Source organism: Aquarana catesbeiana, linkage group LG11, assembly GCF_042186555.1.
Source record: "Aquarana catesbeiana isolate 2022-GZ linkage group LG11, ASM4218655v1, whole genome shotgun sequence".
Classification (NCBI taxonomy): domain Eukaryota; kingdom Metazoa; phylum Chordata; class Amphibia; order Anura; family Ranidae; genus Aquarana; species Aquarana catesbeiana.
In genome coordinates, this window is record NC_133334.1 from 119,851,195 (window position 1) to 119,869,386 (window position 18,192).

The 18,192-nt window shown below is 48.3% G+C and overlaps 1 protein-coding gene across 4 annotated transcripts in view; it reads right to left on the bottom strand.

The window, feature by feature from the left end:
- Window positions 1-18,192, bottom strand: part of RBL2 (RB transcriptional corepressor like 2) — a 176,289-nt gene that overhangs the window by 34,939 nt on the left and 123,158 nt on the right. The gene's annotated exons all lie outside the window — the stretch shown is intronic.

The following is an 18,192-nucleotide window of genomic DNA, read 5'->3' on the forward strand; positions in this document are numbered from 1 at the left end:
AATGTGAAGAGCGGTAATGAAGGTGACAAGAATGTGAAGAGCGGTAATGAAGGTGACAAGAATGTGCAGAGAGGAAATGCAGGTGACAAGAATGTGCAGAGCGGTAATGAAGGTGACAAGAAAGTGAAGAGCAGTAATGAAGGTGACAAGAATGTGCAGAGCGGTAATGAAGGTGACAAGAATGTGCAGAGCGGAAATGCAGGTGACAAGAATGTGAAGAGCAGTAATGAAGGTGACAAGAATGTGCAGAGCGGTAATGCAGGTGACAAGAATGTGCAGAGAGGAAATGCAGGTGACAAGAATGTGCAGAGCGGAAATGCAGGTGACAAGAATGTGCAGAGCGATAATGAAGGTGACAAGAATGTGCAGAGTGGAAATGCAGGTGACAAGAATGTGCAGAGCGCTAATGAAGGTGACAAGGATGTGCAGGGCAAGCATGGTGGTAAAAAGAAAGTGCAGAGCGGTAATGAAGGTGACAAGGATGTGCAGGGCAAGCATGGTGGTAAAAAGAAAGTGCAGAGCGGTAATGAAGATGACAAGAATGTGCAGAGCAGGAATTGTAAGAATAAGGTTGTGAATAAAATAACCATTGAGCTGAAGAAAGGAATTGTAGAAAGACATGACTGTGGTATTCGTGTGACTGATCTGGCCCCGGAGTACAAGATTGTGAAGTTGACCATCTCGACTATTTTGAAGCAAAAAGCTGCCATTAAAGCAGCTGATTTGGCAAAAGGAGTAACAATGTTAACCAAGCAAAGGATGCAAGCGCTAGAAGAGGTGAAAAAACTTTTGTTAGTGTGGTTGAATGAGACGCAGCTGGCAGTTGATAGCGTTAGTGAAGCTATGATCTGTGAAAAAGCCAGGAAACTGCACAGTGATTTACTGCATAAAAAAAAACCTCTACAAGTGCAGCAAGTGAAGAATTTAAAGCCAGTAGAGGGTGGTTTGAAAAATTCTGCAAGAGAAGTGGCATCCAGAGTGTGACAAGACATGGTAAGGCTTCCAGTTCTGACAAGGCCTCTGCAGAAGCCTACAAGAAAGAATTTGCGGAATTCATGAAGACAGAAGGATACGTCACTCAACAAGTGTTCAACTGTGATGAAACAGGGCTCTTCTAGAAAAAGATGCCGCACAGAACCTATATCATGCAGGAGGAAAAAGCACTGCTGGGGCACAAGCCCATGAAGGACAGATTGACCCTTTTGCTGTGTGCGAATGCAAGCGCCAATCTGAAGATTAAGCCACTACTGGTGTACCATTCCCTGACCCCTAGTGCATTCAGGGAACAGAATGTGAACAAGGCCAGACTGCCTGTCATGTGGAGGGCCAATGCGAAAGCCTGTTTTACAATGCAATTGTTCATGGAATGGCAATTGTTTGTGAATGGCTGCACGAGGTGTTCACACCCACCGTAAGAAAATATCTTTCTGACAACCAACTGCCTGAAAGGTGCCTTCTACTGATGGACAATGCCCCAGCACTACCCTCCAGCCTTGGTGAATGATATGGACGCTGCGTATGACTTCATAAAGGTCAAGTCCCCCCCCCCTCAACACGACACCGCTTCTGCAGCCTGTGGACCAGCAAGTGATCTGCAACTTCAAGAAGCTGTATACAAAGGTGCTCTTTACTAGGTGTTTTAATGTCACTGAAGAGACGTCCTTGAGTCTGAAAGAATTCTGGAAAAATAGGATTTTTTAAAACAGCTTACCTGTAAAATCCTTTTCTTTCGAAGGACATCACGGGACACAGAGCCACAGTAATTACTGATGGGTTATATAGCTATCACTGGTGATTGGACACTGGCACACCCTATCAGGAAGTTCAACCCCCTATATAATCCCTCCCCCTTGCAGGGATACCTCAGTTTTGTAGCCAAGCAATATAGTGTATTAGAAGAGGGGCGGGACCTCTGTGTCCCGTGATGTCCTTCGAAAGAAAAGGATTTTACAGGTAAGCTGTTTTAAAAAATCCTATTTTCTTTCTCGAACATCACGGGACACAGAGCCACAGTAATTACTGATGGGATGTCCCAGAGCAATGCTACCTGAGGGGGGGAACCACGACCAAGTAGGGTGCAATCAGACCTGAGGACCCTGTACCGCTGCCTGCAGCACACTACGCCCAAAGGCGATATCCTCATGCCTTCTCACATCCACCTGATAGAATCTGGTGAATGTATGAACTGAAGACCAGGTTGCGGCCTTGCAGATTTGAGCCATAGAGGCCCGGTGATGCACTGCCCAAGAAGCACCAATAGCCCTTGTGGAATGTGCCCTGATCTGAAACGGAGGAATCTTCTGTTTCAAACCATAAGCTTGAATGATCAACTGTCGAATCCATTTAGAAATGGTAGCTTTTGACGCTGCCTGTCCTCTATTGGGACCCTCTGGCAGCACAAACAAAACATCCGTCTTGCGGATCTGAGTAGTTGCCCCTAGATAGGCCTTAACTGCTCTTACTACATCCAACGAATGTAGAGATCTCTCTTCCGGAGAACAGGGATCTGGAAAAAAGGAAGGTAGAACAATGTCTTGGTTTAAATGAAAATCAGAAACCACCTTCGGTAAAAAACTAGGATGAGGGCGTAGTACCACTCTATCCTTGTGTATAATCAAATAAGGCTCCTTACAGGAAAGAGCTGCTAATTCTGATACTCTTCTAGCAGAAGAGATGGCCACCAGAAAAATTAATTTCCTGGTCAACAAGACCAAAGGAATCTGACTTATTGGTTCAAAAGGCTGTTTCTGTAACACAGCCAGGACCAAATTCAAGTCCCAGGGGTTTAGGGGCGCTTTAACCGGAGGATTAAGACGCATCACCCCCTGCATAAAGTTTCGGACCAAAGAATGCGAAGCAAGTGGCCGCTGAAATAATACTGATAAAGCAGAAACCTGGCCCTTGATGGTACTCAAGGCCAGCTTCATCTCTAATTCCATCTGTAGAAAATCAAGGATTCTACCTATGATATATTTCCTGGGATGCCAACCTCTGGATTCACACCAGGTTATATAAGCCTTCCAGACTCTATGATAAATCATCCTGGAAGCTGGCTTCCTTGCATTAATCAAGGTAGATATGACAGGACCTGAGAGCCCACGACTCTTCAGAATGTGGGTCTCAATAGCCAAACCGTCAAATTTAGCGTTTGTAAGGCAGGATGGAACACTGGACCTTGAGATAACAGGTCTTGGCGTACCGGTAGGGTCCACGGGGAACCCACCGTCATCCTTACTATTTCTGCATACCAAGTCCTTCTGGGCCAAGCGGGGGCCACCAGAAGTACCGACTTCCTTTCCTGCCTGATCCTGCGAAGGAGTCGTGGTAGTAGCAGAATAGGCGGGAATGCGTAAATCAGTGAGAACCGATGCCACGGAATCACCAACGCATCCGTCCCGCATGCAAGAGGATCTTTTGTCCTTGCCACAAATCTGTCTATCTTTTTGTTGAATCGGGATGCAAAGAGATCTACATCTGGAACCCCCCATCTTTGGCATATGGCCCAAAAGAAGTCGGGATGCAGAGACCATTCTCCTGGAAGTAACTGCTGGCGACTTAGATAGTCCGCCTGCCAATTTTCTATTCCCGGGATGAAAACTGCCGATATGCATGGCACATGTATCTCTGCCCAGACTAAGATCTGGTGCCTCCCTGATGACTGACATAAGCCACTGCTGTGGCATTGTCGGACTGGATCCTGACAACCCTGTAGCCTGATAGTCCAGGCTTTTAGAGCTAGATGTATCGCCCGGATCTCCAGAATGTTGATAGGTAAGGTCCTCTCTGTCTTGGACCATACCCCTTGGACCGCAGCCTGTTCCAGAACTGCTCCCCAACCTGACAGACTGGCATCTGTTGTTACCACCAACCAGGTAACCGGTAGAAAGGATTTCCCCTTCTGCAGGTTTTCGGGTATAAGCCACCAATTGAGGCTCTGACGCACCGCATGCGACAGGTGCATCGGAAAGTCTAATGCCTGAACCTTCTTGTTCCAGGTCGACAGAATACTGTGTTGCAGCATTCTTGAGTGAAACTGAGCATAGGGAACTGCTTCGAATGAAGACACCATCTTCCCTAGTAGCCTCATACAAAGGCGGACTGAGGGACCCTTCTTGGTCCTTACTGTCAGAATCAGCTCTCTCAAAGCAGTGATCTTTGCCTGGGGTAGAAATATCTTCTCCTGGCTTGTATCTATAATCAGACCTAAATACTCCAGTCTTCTTACTGGTTTTAGGAAAGACTTTTCTAAGTTGAGGATCCAACCCAGGTGTTCTAGATACCTGACCGTGGTCCTCAAGTTTCCCTTCAAAGAGGCTACCGACCGGTCTATCAAGAGCAGGTCGTCTAGGTATGCTATGACAGCTATACCCTGAGCCCTTAATCTGGCCAGAGGAGGAGCCAAGATCTTTGTGAACACTCGAGGTGCAGTGGCTATCCCGAAAGGCAGAGCCACAAACTTTAAATGGCGCCCTCCTACCTCGAAGCGCAGAAACTTCTGATGAGCAGGAAAAATGGGCACATGCAGATATGCATCTCTGATGTCTATTGATGCCAGAAATTCTCCTCCCTGCAGGGTGGGAACTACTGTTCGAATTGATTCCATGCGGAAGGATTGAATCCTTAGGAATCGGTTCAGATCCCTTAAGTCCAGAATGGGCCTGACATCCCCATTTGGCTTTTGGACCGTAAAAAGGTTGGAATAGAAGCCCAATCCCTGGTCCTTTGCGGGAACTATCATAATGGCCTCCTGCGACAAAAGTCGCTCTAACGCTAGAAGGAGCGACTGCTTCTTCTCTGGGTCTCTGGGAACATTTGATCCGAGGAACCGAGGAGAAGGGAATTCCTGAAACTCCAGCTTGTACCCTAAGGTTACCGTGGAGATTACCCATCTGTCCTGGAAGTCCTCCTGCCAGAGCTCTGAGAACTGTCGCAGTCTTCCCCCCACTCGAGTGAGCGGGGGCGCCCCCTCATGCAGAGGTCTTATGCCGCGTACACACGGTCGGACTTTCTATCCTACTTGTTCCGGCACACTTTCCGACGGACTTTGTCCGCCAGGTGCGCCGGACTTTAAAACGGACGGACTTGCCCACACACGACCGGACTTTCCGGCGGGCTAAGTCCGCCTGTCTTTCCGACGGACTTTCGCCGGAGTTACGGCGGACTTTCAGAATGAACGGACTTGCCCACACACGGACAAGTCCGTTCATTTTGAACGTGACTCAGGTGTGACGGGACTAGAAAAGGAAGTCAATCTTGCCGCTTTTATCGGTGAGATTGACACCTTGCGAGCCCCGTCGCGGGGCATACCAGGCCCTTAGGTCTGGTATGGATTATAAAGGGAACCCCCTACGCTGAAAAAACGGCGTGGGGTCCCCCCTAAAATCCATACCAGACCCCGATCCGAGCACGCAGCCTGGCCGGTCAGGAAAGGGGGTGGGGACGAGCGAGCGCCCCCCCCCCCCCCTCCTGAACCGTACCAGGCCGCATGCCCTCAACATGGGGGGTGGGTGCTTTGGGGGAGGGGGGCGCCCTGCGGGGCCCCCCACCCCAAAGCACCTTGTCCCCATGTTGATGAGGACAAGGGCCTCTTCCCGACAACCCTGGCCGTTGGTTGTCGGGGTCTGCGGGCGGGGGCTTATCGGAATCTGGGAGCCCCTTTAATAAGGGGGCCCCCAGATCCCGGCCCCCCACCCTATGTGAATGAGTATGGGGTACATGGTACCCCTACCCATTCACCTAGGGAAAAAGTGTAAGTAATAAAACACACTACACAGGTTTTTAAAATAGTTTATTAAGGGGCGCATGCGCGAGGCTTTACATGGCAGACGTGTCTCTGTGAAGCTCCGCACTCCCCGCCGCACATCCGGGACTATAAAGCCTAACTGAGCCGACAGATCGGAACCATTTCTACGGGGATCGCTTCTCCATACATCAGTGCCCCTTCCGGTATGGTGTTAACGGGCCACCGCCGAAAACCGAACCATAAACCCATCAAAGAAGCGCTAGCCCGCGCTTCCTCCAAGATGGCGTCGAAGGCCCGGAACCTGGCTGATCTCACAACAACATCTCCAGCTCGCTCTGATATACCGGACAGCGAGGAAGAGACTGACATACAAGAAGGCTCAGGAGGCTTCCCACCCGCCCCTGATACAGGTATGTCACAAGCTGCCTTTATGAGAGTCATGGAATCCATGTTACATAAGGCCCTTAAAGCAACTTCAGACCAGATCACCACTAGTCTGACACGTGAGATACGCGAGATAGGCCAGCGCACAGCAGACCTTGAGACAAGAGTTGATGACATAGAACTCACCCTCCAGGAACAAGCGCAGGAGCAAATTGCTCTCAGAGAGGAGAACTCTATGCTTTTAGCCCGCCTCGAGGACGCGGAGAATCGCTCCCGCAGATCCAATCTACGCCTCAGAGGCATCCCAGAAACAATCGATGACCTGCAATCTTTTACAACAGCACTTTTCCAAGAATTAGCACCCTCCATACCCATCGAACGACTTGAATTCGACAGAATTCACAGAGCACTCACCAGGCGCCAAACAGACGGTCCACCTAGAGACATTATCATTAAGCTGCACTTTTTTCGCACGAAGGAACAGCTCCTGGCAGCCGCCCGCAACAACAACACCTTGCAATTCCAGAGTCATACATACCAATTGTTTTCTGACCTGGCACCCCTCACGATTGCTAAACGTCGCGCCATGAAGCCTCAGCTACAGGTACTTATACATCATCAACTTAAGTACACATGGCGGTTCCCGTTCGCATTGCAATTCTCCTATCAAGGTCAGCAACATACCTCCACCACGCCAGAATCTCTCCAAAAGCTGCTGGAATCACTCAACCTATCTCCCCAGTCTGCCCACTCAGACACAGCCCTTCCTCGCACCCCAGCCAGATCTGCATCGCAACCGTACACCATTACTCCTAAACGGAAAAACTCCGGACCACCATCCATCCGGAAGGGAACTCCAGCCAGATTATCCGAATACTCCTATCGCAGCCCGAAATCCCGAGCTCCACGCTGAAAACAAAGGAACTACCCTTTCTATTCTTTTTGTCTCCTCTTCTTTTTTTTTGATTACGCAGGTACTCGGTTGCACATGCAGAGAATGTCTCCATGCCACCTCAGAGACCCCACTAGTGACCGAGACCTGCTAGAGGACTACCGTCAAGAACGGATATATGGTAACCTGAAATTGTTCTCTTTTCAGGGCTCGCAGGCCTTTTAAGGCCTTCTCAGGTTCAGTTGTGTTGTTCAGTTTTTCTTTTACACTTATTTTTCCCTTTTTATTCGTTATTATCTCCTTGTTGTTCTTAAACGCACAATTATGTTTTGCACATACCCAGAGCGTACTTGACCTGGTTCACATTCTGTGAACCGGGTGAACCCCGCTACTCTGTAGTTTTCAAGACTTTATACCGGTAACGATTCAACTAGATAGCCTCTATGTTTTGTCTAATTTACCGAGAATTTCATGCACACTTTCCTAGTATGTACTCTACATCATCCTCATCCCCCCCCCCCTCCTCTCCCCCTTCCCCCCCTCCCCTCCCCCTCCCCCCCCTTTTCCCACCCCCCCCCCCACTCCTCCCTATTCTCCCCCCCCTCCTCCCTTCTTTCCCCTCTCCAACCCCCCCTCCTCCTTTCTCCCTTCCCTTCCCTGTTTTTTCCTCCCCTGTTCCTCCTTCTCCCACCCTCCTTCCTCTCCAACCCCCCCTCCCCTCAACTTGCAGACACTAATTTTTTATGGTGAATGTCAACATCCGAAAACACACATGTGTGCTTAGCACTCATTGAATAGAACTGTACCATACGCTCTTATGTTCCCCACCCCTCACCCTAAACTTGATATTCTGTTGATGTTAACATTATCAGGGGGCAATGGGAACGATTTCGTAATTTTCATTTTATTTCGTTTTGTTATATTCCATTATACTTACTTTTTAAATCACTTTAATCACTTGCTGCTCCCGGTTGCGGCGGGGAGCAGTCAATGCTTACCCCCTCAGCGGTGCATCCACTCTCTGACCGAAACCTCGGTCGCAGAGTCAGTGCACGCATTAGTCGGGCTCTACTGATGCGCTGCCCCCTTATCAGGGGGGCCGCCCGGTGCTTCACCCGACCCACTATGCTCTCCCTCCCTCCCTCCTCCCTCTCCCCCCTTTTTGACTCTATATCTCTACTCCCCTCTCTCTTTCTGTGCCGGCTGACCTGCGTGGGCCCCCCCTTTTTCTTCTTTGATACTTACCACCCACACACCCCATAATGGCCCCACTTGAAATTCTCACCCTGAACGTTAAGGGGTTGAATTCCCCACATAAACGAGTAAAGGCATTCCAAACCTTTGCGTCCCTGAAAGCTAAAATTGTAGCCCTACAGGAAACCCATTTCTCTATGCACCAAACACCAAGATTTTTTAGCTCCAAATACCCACAGGTATTTACTGCTTCAGCTAAAACAAAACACAGAGGAGTTTTACTCGCTTTTCATCACACCATGCCATTTACCCCCCTCACCGAAATAAAAGACCCTGAAGGTCGCTATCTCATTCTAGTAGGACTATTACAGGACATACCCATAACCCTTGTCTCCTATTACGCCCCCAATACAAACCCGAATCCCTTTTTTTCGCATCTATTACAAGTTGTGCAAGCGCACTGCAAGGGAACTTTGTTCCTCTGCGGAGACTCCAACTCCATATTACAGCCACACACAGACAAATCTCCCTATGCCCCTGAACATTACTCCCCCTCTTCACAATTTCGCAAACTTATACAGTCAGCCTCCCTCCTAGACACGTGGAGAGAACTCAACCCCTCTAAGAGAAACTATACATTTTATTCACATCCACACAAATCATTTTCCAGGATTGACCATATATTCACCTCAATAGCTTCTGCTCCACTTCTCCTTCACTCACATATCCAACCAATTACATGGACAGATCACTGCGCCGTTATTACCACAGTGTCATCCTTAATCCCACAAACTACAAATAGATCATGGTGTATGAATGATTCCCTCCTAACCAATCCATCATACTGCCTAGATATTCAAGTAGCCCTTAAAGATTACTTAAAACACAATGCAACCCCCGACATCTCCCCTGTCCTCCTCTGGGAAGCACACAAACCCGTGATTCGTGGCACATGTATCTCAGTGGCATCCCATCTTAATAGAGACAAGAAGCTCAAATTACGCCAACTTGAATCAGATTACCATAATAGTTTCCTTTTATTCCAATCTGACCCAACAGAATCACACAAAGTAACATTAGAAAAAATAAAGCTGGAACTAGATCTAATCTTAGCCGAAACGGCTGATAAAACTATTCGTAGAACAAACCACACGATTTATACTAAAGCAAATAAACCAGACACCTATCTGGCCCTACGTCTACGTAGACCAGACCGTGCTCGTGTTCCCATTAGACTCAGGCTGGCTAAGGATGAAATTACTAGCAATCCTGTTAAGGTTCTCTCGGAGTTCCGTAAACAGCTGGCAAATCTCTATGATTCTAAAACAGCATTTCCACTACGCCAAGCAGAAAAACTGTTCCATAAATTACCTATACCAACCTTGTCCGAAGCCAGCCGTGAGCTGATGGAGAGCACGATCTCGACAGACGAAGTAATAGCAGCCATTAAAACTCTAAAACCTAATAAGCGCCCAGGCCCTGATGGCCTCCCCAGTCTCTATTATAAAAAGTTTGCCACTGAACTTGCCCCCCTTCTCACCAATACATTTAATACTATACTAAAACAACACTCTTTTGGCAGGGACACATTGACTGCTCTCATCTCTATGATCCCCAAACCAAACACTGATAGCACGTTATGGTCCAACTATAGACCAATCTCACTTCTTAATGTGGATATTAAGATTTTAGCTAAAGTCCTCGCCCTACGCCTCAATCCCATCATTGGTGGCTTGATACACAAAGACCAGGTTGGCTTTATACCCAAACGACAAGCGAGCGACAATATCAGACGAATAATCCTTTTGCAACATCTGGCTCGTTCCCGTAAGATCCCCATGCACCTCCTTTCCTTAGATATACGCAAAGCCTTCGATACAGTCTCATGGCCCTACCTAATTTTTATCCTCCAACGTTGGGGCTTCGGTCCCAACTTCTTAAATTGGATCAAGGCCCTTTATAACCACCCACAAGCGTATGTTCACTATTCCGGATTCCGATCAGATCCTTTTCCAATAGCACGGGGGACTAGACAGGGATGCCCGTTATCCCCCCTGCTCTTCGCACTCACAATTGAACCCCTGGCAGCCCTGATTAGATCTAACCCCGATATTCGAGGCTTAGATATAGCATCCACCTCCCATAAAGTGTGCCTCTTCGCTGATGATGCACTTCTCTTCATTACTTCACCCCACACCACATTACCCAACCTTATGAACATCCTGGATAAATTTTCTAACATATCTGGACTTGAAGTCAATCAAACCAAATCGAGGGCCCTTGATGTGTCCCTGCCACAGGCTGACCTAGAAACATTACGTAGCAATTTCCCCTTTCTCTGGTCTACCACATCGATCCCATACTTAGGGATCAAGCTCACCAAGGACCCCGCCAACCTGTTCCAATCTAATTACCTCCCAATGCTTTCACAAATATCTTCCTTATTAAATACCTGGTTACCACTGTGTGTCTCCTGGCTGGGACGTATAGCTGCTGTGAAAATGTCCCTATTACCGAAACTGTTATACTTATATAGAGTGCTCCCTATCAAAGTCCCCCCTTATTACCATAGGATTGTACAGAATAAAGTTTTCAAATATATATGGGGATCCACTAGACCCAGAGTGGCGAAACCGATTCTTCTCCGCAACAAGCTCTACGGTGGCCTGGGTATCCCCAATTTCGCACACTACTACCACGCAGCCCGTCTAGCGCAGTCGACTTTATACCACGCCAAGTCGGAGACCCCACTTTGGGTACCCTCGAAGCCATCGATTTACACCCGCTTAATATAGGCAATCTACTATGGCTTCCTACATCAGCTAGAGGACCTATAACTAATCCGTTAACACTTTACACTCTTAAACTTTGGGATAGACTAAAAGCTCCATTTAAACTAATCTCTCCACACTCCCCACTTCTGTCTTACTTAGGTCACCCTCAATTCCTCCCAGCCTACACAGAACCAACCTCATTTCATGCCTGGGCACAGGCGGGTCTGACTCGCATTTGTGATCTCATTAGTGGAGACACTGTGAAACCCTTTCCAATTATCCAGGAGCAAACACAACTTCCCCATAGGGAATGTTTCCGCTACCTCCAAATTAAGCACTTTGTGCAAGAAACTATAAAAACCAACTCTGGTCTGGATGCTCTGACCGGGTTTGAGCATATGTGCGAGTCTGATCCGCATGCCCCGGGTATTATCTCCCGCCTATACTCCCACCTTACATTACCACCCCCAGATCTTCCCACGTATGCGCAAAGATGGTTAAGAGACCTCGACACTACACTCGAACCAGAAGATTGGTCGACCATATGGTCTAACACAAAAAACTCATCCCAGAATGTTATTGCCTCCGAAGCGAACTATAAAGTGCTAATGCGCTGGTACCTAGTCCCAGCTAGAATTGTTAAGTTTCTACCAGACTCCTCCCCAAGCTGTTTCAGAGGTTGTGGGGAAAGGGGTACGCACCTACATATATGGTGGACATGTCCACATGTACAACGCTTCTGGGCGATAATATTTCAGATGGCAACCACCCTACACCAAACCACTTTATCTCCCAGCCCCAAAATTGCCCTCCTCAACCTCTTTCCACAAGACTATACCAGATCACAACTCCGACTTCTCTTACATTTATTCACAGCAGCCAAACAGACGATAGCTAAGGCCTGGAAAACCCCCACTCTTAACATAGCCGAAACAAAGAATAGGATTACCCAAGCAATGATACATAGCAAAACAGAGGCAAAAATCCTAGATAAGGCCACCCAACACAACAGAGTCTGGCGACCCTGGGTGGAACACTTTTTGCCAACAGATATCGACGAGGACCTGGTAACGCTTTAAGCAGACCTGGATGTCATCCCGAGACTCTATTTTGGCACCTGTGCCCACGCGGACTGACCGGCACCCCCCTCTTCCCCCTTCTCCTATTTACTACTTTCCCGCTTACATCCCCTCTTTACTTCCCCTCCTTTCTTATAATCTCACCTCTCCATTCCACCCTACCCTCCAAAATTGAAAAAGAGTAATATACTCTGTTACTAGCAATACTTTTTAGGGCCCCCCCACCACAGTTGTTGGGGATTGGCCCGGATTTATAGTGTTAAAAAAAGGGACCATACCTCCCTTTCATCTTTCAAATATATACGTACGCAGTTCCAACATGCCGCACAACTTAGAATTATACATGTTATTCTAGTACTTAGTTTCCATTAAGCCAAAATTTCATGCACTATTTTTATGTTCACTGTCATATATTCAATTGAAACTATGTATGGAACTTAATGTAACAGCTGTTTGTGAATTTTCCAATAAAATATTTGAAAAGAAAATAGTTTATTAAACAGCTCCGGGGGGGGATCTTCCTCCGGCTTCGGGGGTCCCTCCGCTTCATCTTCTCCCAGCGTCCGGTTGGTTCTTCTCCCGGTGTTCCAGTTCTTCGGCCGGCTCCTCTGCTGTCTTCAGGTAGCTCTCTTGCCAGCAGAGGTCCGGACTCCTGGGCTTCTGGGCTTCTTCTCTTCTCTTCTCTTCTCTTCTCTTCTCCAGATGTTGACACGACGCTCTCTCCGGCTGGACTGCTCTCCGAGGGCTGCGTTGTGACTTATATAGGCGGAGACCCCGCCCCCTTTTGATGTCACAGTCCCTGGGCATGCTGGGACTGTGACGTTTTAGGGGGCGTGGTCAACATCACCCAGTGACCACGCCCCCTAAAATGTCACAGTCCCAGCATGCCCAGGGACTGTGACATCAAAAGGGGGCGGGGTCTCCGCCTATATAAGTCACAACGCAGCCCTCGGAGAGCAGTCCAGCCGGAGAGAGCGTCGTGTCAACATCTGGAGAAGAGAAGAGAAGAGAAGAGAAGAGAAGAGAAGAGAAGAGAAGAAGCCCAGGAGTCCGGACCTCTGCTGGCAAGAGAGCTACCTGAAGACAGCAGAGGAGCCGGCCGAAGAACTGGAACACCGGGAGAAGAACCAACCGGACGCCGGGAGAAGATGAAGCGGAGGGACCCCCGAAGCCGGAGGAAGATCCCCCCCCCGGAGCTGTTTAATAAACTATTTTAAAAACCTGTGTAGTGTGTTTTATTACTTACACTTTTTCCCTAGGTGAATGGGTAGGGGTACCATGTACCCCATACTCATTCACATAGGGTGGGGGGCCGGGATCTGGGGGCCCCCTTATTAAAGGGGCTCCCAGATTCCGATAAGCCCCCGCCCGCAGACCCCGACAACCAACGGCCAGGGTTGTCGGGAAGAGGCCCTTGTCCTCATCAACATGGGGACAAGGTGCTTTGGGGTGGGGGGCCCCGCAGGGCGCCCCCCTCCCCCAAAGCACCCACCCCCCATGTTGAGGGCATGCGGCCTGGTACGGTTCAGGAGGGGGGGGGGCGCTCGCTCGTCCCCACCCCCTTTCCTGACCGGCCAGGCTGCGTGCTCGGATCGGGGTCTGGTATGGATTTTAGGGGGGACCCCACGCCGTTTTTTCGGCGTAGGGGGTTCCCTTTATAATCCATACCAGACCTAAGGGCCTGGTATGCCCCGCGCTCGCCGCAATAGGAAAATGTGTTTTTCCTATTGCAGCGAGCGCGAGATGCAATACCCTGCCCTCGTGTCGTATCTGGTCCGTCGGACCAGCATACACACGAGCGGGCTTTCCGTCGGACCAGCACACACACGAGCGGACTTTCCGCCCGAAACTGAGTCCGGCGGAAAGATTTAAAACTTTCTTCAAATCTAGGTCCGGCGGGCTTTTGGGAAAAAGTCCGCCGGAAAAGTCCGCCGGCGCCTACACACGGGCGGATTGTCCGGCACACTCTGGTCCGCCGGACTAAGTATGCCGGAAAGTCCGACCGTGTGTACGCGGCATTAGTGTTTTGCCTAGTAGGCTTCTTTCCCCAGGACTTCTTTTGTCCCTGGGGTTGACTCTTGTCTCTGGACCCCGATGGAGGCGGCCGTCGAGACTGCCTGGAGGCTGAGCCCCCGGCGCTGGGGAAAGAGTCAGTTTGAAAGAGGGACGCTTACTCTTCTTCTTGACAGGTAAGAGAGTGCTTTTCCCACAAGAGATTCTCTTGATAAAGTTATCCAAGTCCTCTCCAAACAACCTTGCACCACGAAATGGAAACCCAGCCAGTAGCTTCTTACATGGTGCTTCGGCTGACCAATTTTTCAACCATAGGATTCTACGTATATGCACCAACCCCAGTGAAAGACGGGAGGTTTGCACGATAGAATCTCTAATGGCGTCAACCACAAAGCATAAGGCCGCTGGAAGGTTAGCAAACCCCTGGGCCTGCTGTTCAGGTAATACTTTGATGACCTGCTTAACATGGTCTCTTAAGTATTGACAGACTCCAATCGCTGCTACTGCAGGTTGGGCCACTGATCCTGCTAAGGAGAAAACATCCTTCAATAGGGATTCCATCCTTTTATCTACAGGATCCCTGAGCATCTGAGCATTGTCTACAGGACAAGTCAGGCTATTATTTACGGAGGAAATGGCGGCATCAATAGCCAGTATTCCCCACATTTTGATAAACTTTTCTTCCATCGGATAAAGTGTTGAAAACTTTCTCGGCGGAAAAAAATGTTTGTCTGGGTGATCCCACTCAGAATAAATAAGCTTTTCAAGTAAAGTATGAACAGGAAAAGCATGTGCTGCTTGGAAAGGTTTCAGTGACCCCAAAGCAGAAGAGGATTCTTTAGCAGTTTCAGGTATGGGCAACTTAAATGTGGAGCGGACCAATCCAGTGAGGATCTGCACTAAGATTTTCTCCTCTTGGGAAGTCGCAGAGGGTCCCTCTCCACCTGAATCCTCCGAAAAGGAATCATCCATCCCATCCCGATCCTCTGAAAGGGATTCATCTCCTTTATCCCAGAGCTCCTCTGTCTGAGGGTCTTGGGGAACAGAGGAAAGCCTAGTGCGTTTTCTTCCACTGAGTGAAGACGTAATCACGGCCATTAATCTTTCCTCTAGACCATTAATGGTTGAGGAAAAAACCTCTTGTGTAATATATACAGGGGCTGAAGTGCCAGAAGCAGGTGTAGCCCCTGACCCCGATGGCTCTCCCTGGCTAGCTGTCCCTGGCCCATCTTTAGGGGGGAGGATGCTGCCGACAGGGGGCCCTCAGAACCTGAACGAGATCCCCTAGTGTCTCTGGTTCCTGGGGTGCTTGAACCTCTTCTACCCATAGTGCAAAGCAACAAGGTGTGAGGTATACAAATGAACACTGCCCGCTGAGCGATGTAGTCTGGCTAAAAGCCTTGCTACCCAATGCTCAGTCTGGTGTTACTTCAGTAAATGCTGCCTAGGAGAATGCCTGTGTCCCACCTTACATGCGACCGTCAGCTCTGTGTCTCTCAGAAGGCTGAGTGCACCTGTACAGAGTGCCTTTAATAGCCTGCAGCTGGCCTGAGTGGGAGTCTAAGCACTCTGTGCTGACGTCCCGCCCCCTCCTCTACCGCCCCCCCCCCCCTCGAGTTTTGAAAAAAACGAGCGCTTCCCGCGCTGCCGACTCTCCTGTCATGCTTCTGGAGAAAGGCTGGGGATGGGGGGGGGGGAGGGAGGGAGGCTGGTAACAAGATCTGCCTGAACGGCTATCTTGAGAGATGGTGGCCATTAGGCCGCAGAGCCCGGGTGGTATAACCACTTTCTAGACCCCTGTGGCCCCTCTCTAGCCTGGGGGGGGGGGGGGACATTCAAACATGAGAAATCCCCCTTTCCACCTTACCTTGTTTGCAGCCTGCTTGAGACGCTGGGACATAAACAGCGATTACAACACCTGAGACAGATTCAGCATGTGTAGGTTTGTGCTCTTGGCAGCCCCCGGTGGTCACAATAGGCATAGCATGCATTTACCTTAAAGGAGAAAAGCCACTAGAACTCAAAAATTCTGTGGAATCTCCTCTTACCTTATCCAGCCGCAGGGTGCTGTTTACACAGACCCAATCTTCACCTCTCACGGTGGGCTCCGTTTGAAAAAACCGTCAGAGACTGGGGCCCCCATCAGTAGGGGGATCCAACAGTTCTGGGACCGTAAAGCACCTCGCCAGAAATTAGGAAGTTTAAAGCCATTTTCTGATCTGCGGGGTCCAGCTCTCTAAAAAGAGAAGCATTACGGGTAAAACCTCGTTTCTTCGGACATGAGGCCCGGGTACCATTCAATTCGGCCATGAAAAGACACTCTGAATGGATCCGGTTCGCCTGGCTTGCCCCAGTATAGGATCTTAGGATATTCGCTTTGGAGCTCAGCACAGGACATCTTTACACGTCCATCACCTAAGACACTGGCGTAAAAACTGAGGTATCCCTGCAAGGGGGAGGGATTATATAGGGGGTTGAACTTCCTGATAGGGTGTGCCAGTGTCCAATCACCAGTGATACCTATATAACCCATCAGTAATTACTGTGGCTCTGTGTCCCGTGATGTTCGAGAAAGAAAAATATTTAAGTGTTCTCCACTGCATTAACCTCATTGACAAAGCCTGGGAAGATGTCATTCACTGAACCTTAAACTCAGCCTGGAGGAAACTGTGGCCAGAATGTGTCACTGAACGGGACTTTGAAGGGTCTGATGCAGAGGTAGCGGAGGAGACTGTGTCCATGGGCAAGAGTATGGGTCTGGACATGGATGGTGCAGAAATAGAGGAGCTTGTTGAGGAACATAAGGAGGAGCTGACCACGGCAGAACTTTCTGACCTCCAGTGAGCAGCAGAAGACGCTTATTGAGCAGCATTCCACTGAGGAAGAGGAAGACAGGGAGGAGTTTAGCAGTGATTCCATGAAATCCATTATGGAAAAATGGAATGAGTGCCATGATTTTTTTGAGAAGCACCACCCCAACATAACTGTAATGAACAGTGTTAAAACTGATGATTAATGTTTGTCTCTCATTTCCGGAGGGTTATGTAGCGCAGGAAAAGACAAGTGACACTGGATGGATTTTTCACCAAAACTAAGAGACAAAGGAGAGGAAACCCCTGAAGGAGATCTACTCAATGTCCTTATGGAGGGGGACTCTCACTCCAAACAATAACCGCCTCCCACCCACCTTCCTCCACGCCAGAAGTCGTCTCAAGCAAGGTTAGTGTTCTCTTTCTTCATACTGTACTGTACTTGGTTTCATATTTTTGTGGTTCAAAAACAAAAAAAAAAGTTCAGAACAGATTAACCTGATTTACATTGAACCCTATAGGAAAATTTGCCTCGGTTCACGACCAAATCGGTTTACGACCAGAGTCGTGGAACAAATTAAGTTTGTGAACTGAGGTATCAATGTACACTGTTTCAGTCTGATAAAAGTCTTGGGCTACCTGGGAAGCTTATCTTCACCAATAACAGATTACATATAGTAGAGGTATTTTACATTCATTGCTCTTGTTGGCCATGTGCAATTCAATCTGCAATGCAGTTTGTACCCAAGTTGTACTTATGTTTACTCTGTATGTGACTTATTTATTGTCATGACTGTGCTTTAACATAGTTTAACAATCAGTATATAGTGTGTGTGAGATGGCATACATCATACTTAACTATTTCTTGCAGAACTAAGACTGATCTGTCACTAACTCTTCCTTGAAGTAAGCATTGCTTTGTTCAACCATGCACTGTTATGCGTCATGCACTTGTACTGCTATCTATATGATAAAATTCAATATAAATCCATTGAATTAAAAGAGGATTCTGGAATAGGGGGGTATCAGCCACTGTCAGGGATGTGGGTAATGCAAAGGCTGTGGTGATTAAAGCTGGCCATACATTAGTAGAATTTTTGAATTTCATTAGAAATTTTTTATTTTAAGAACATTTATTTAATTTTACAATCATTATTGGGATCTAACCGACACTCAACCGCAGTGACAAGATATTCAAAGGAGCAGAATGAACAAATACATTTCTAGCTGTATATGCGATTTTCACTTGGAAAGTCCATTCATTCCAAAATCGAATGTTTAAAGCAAACAAAATTTTGAAGCA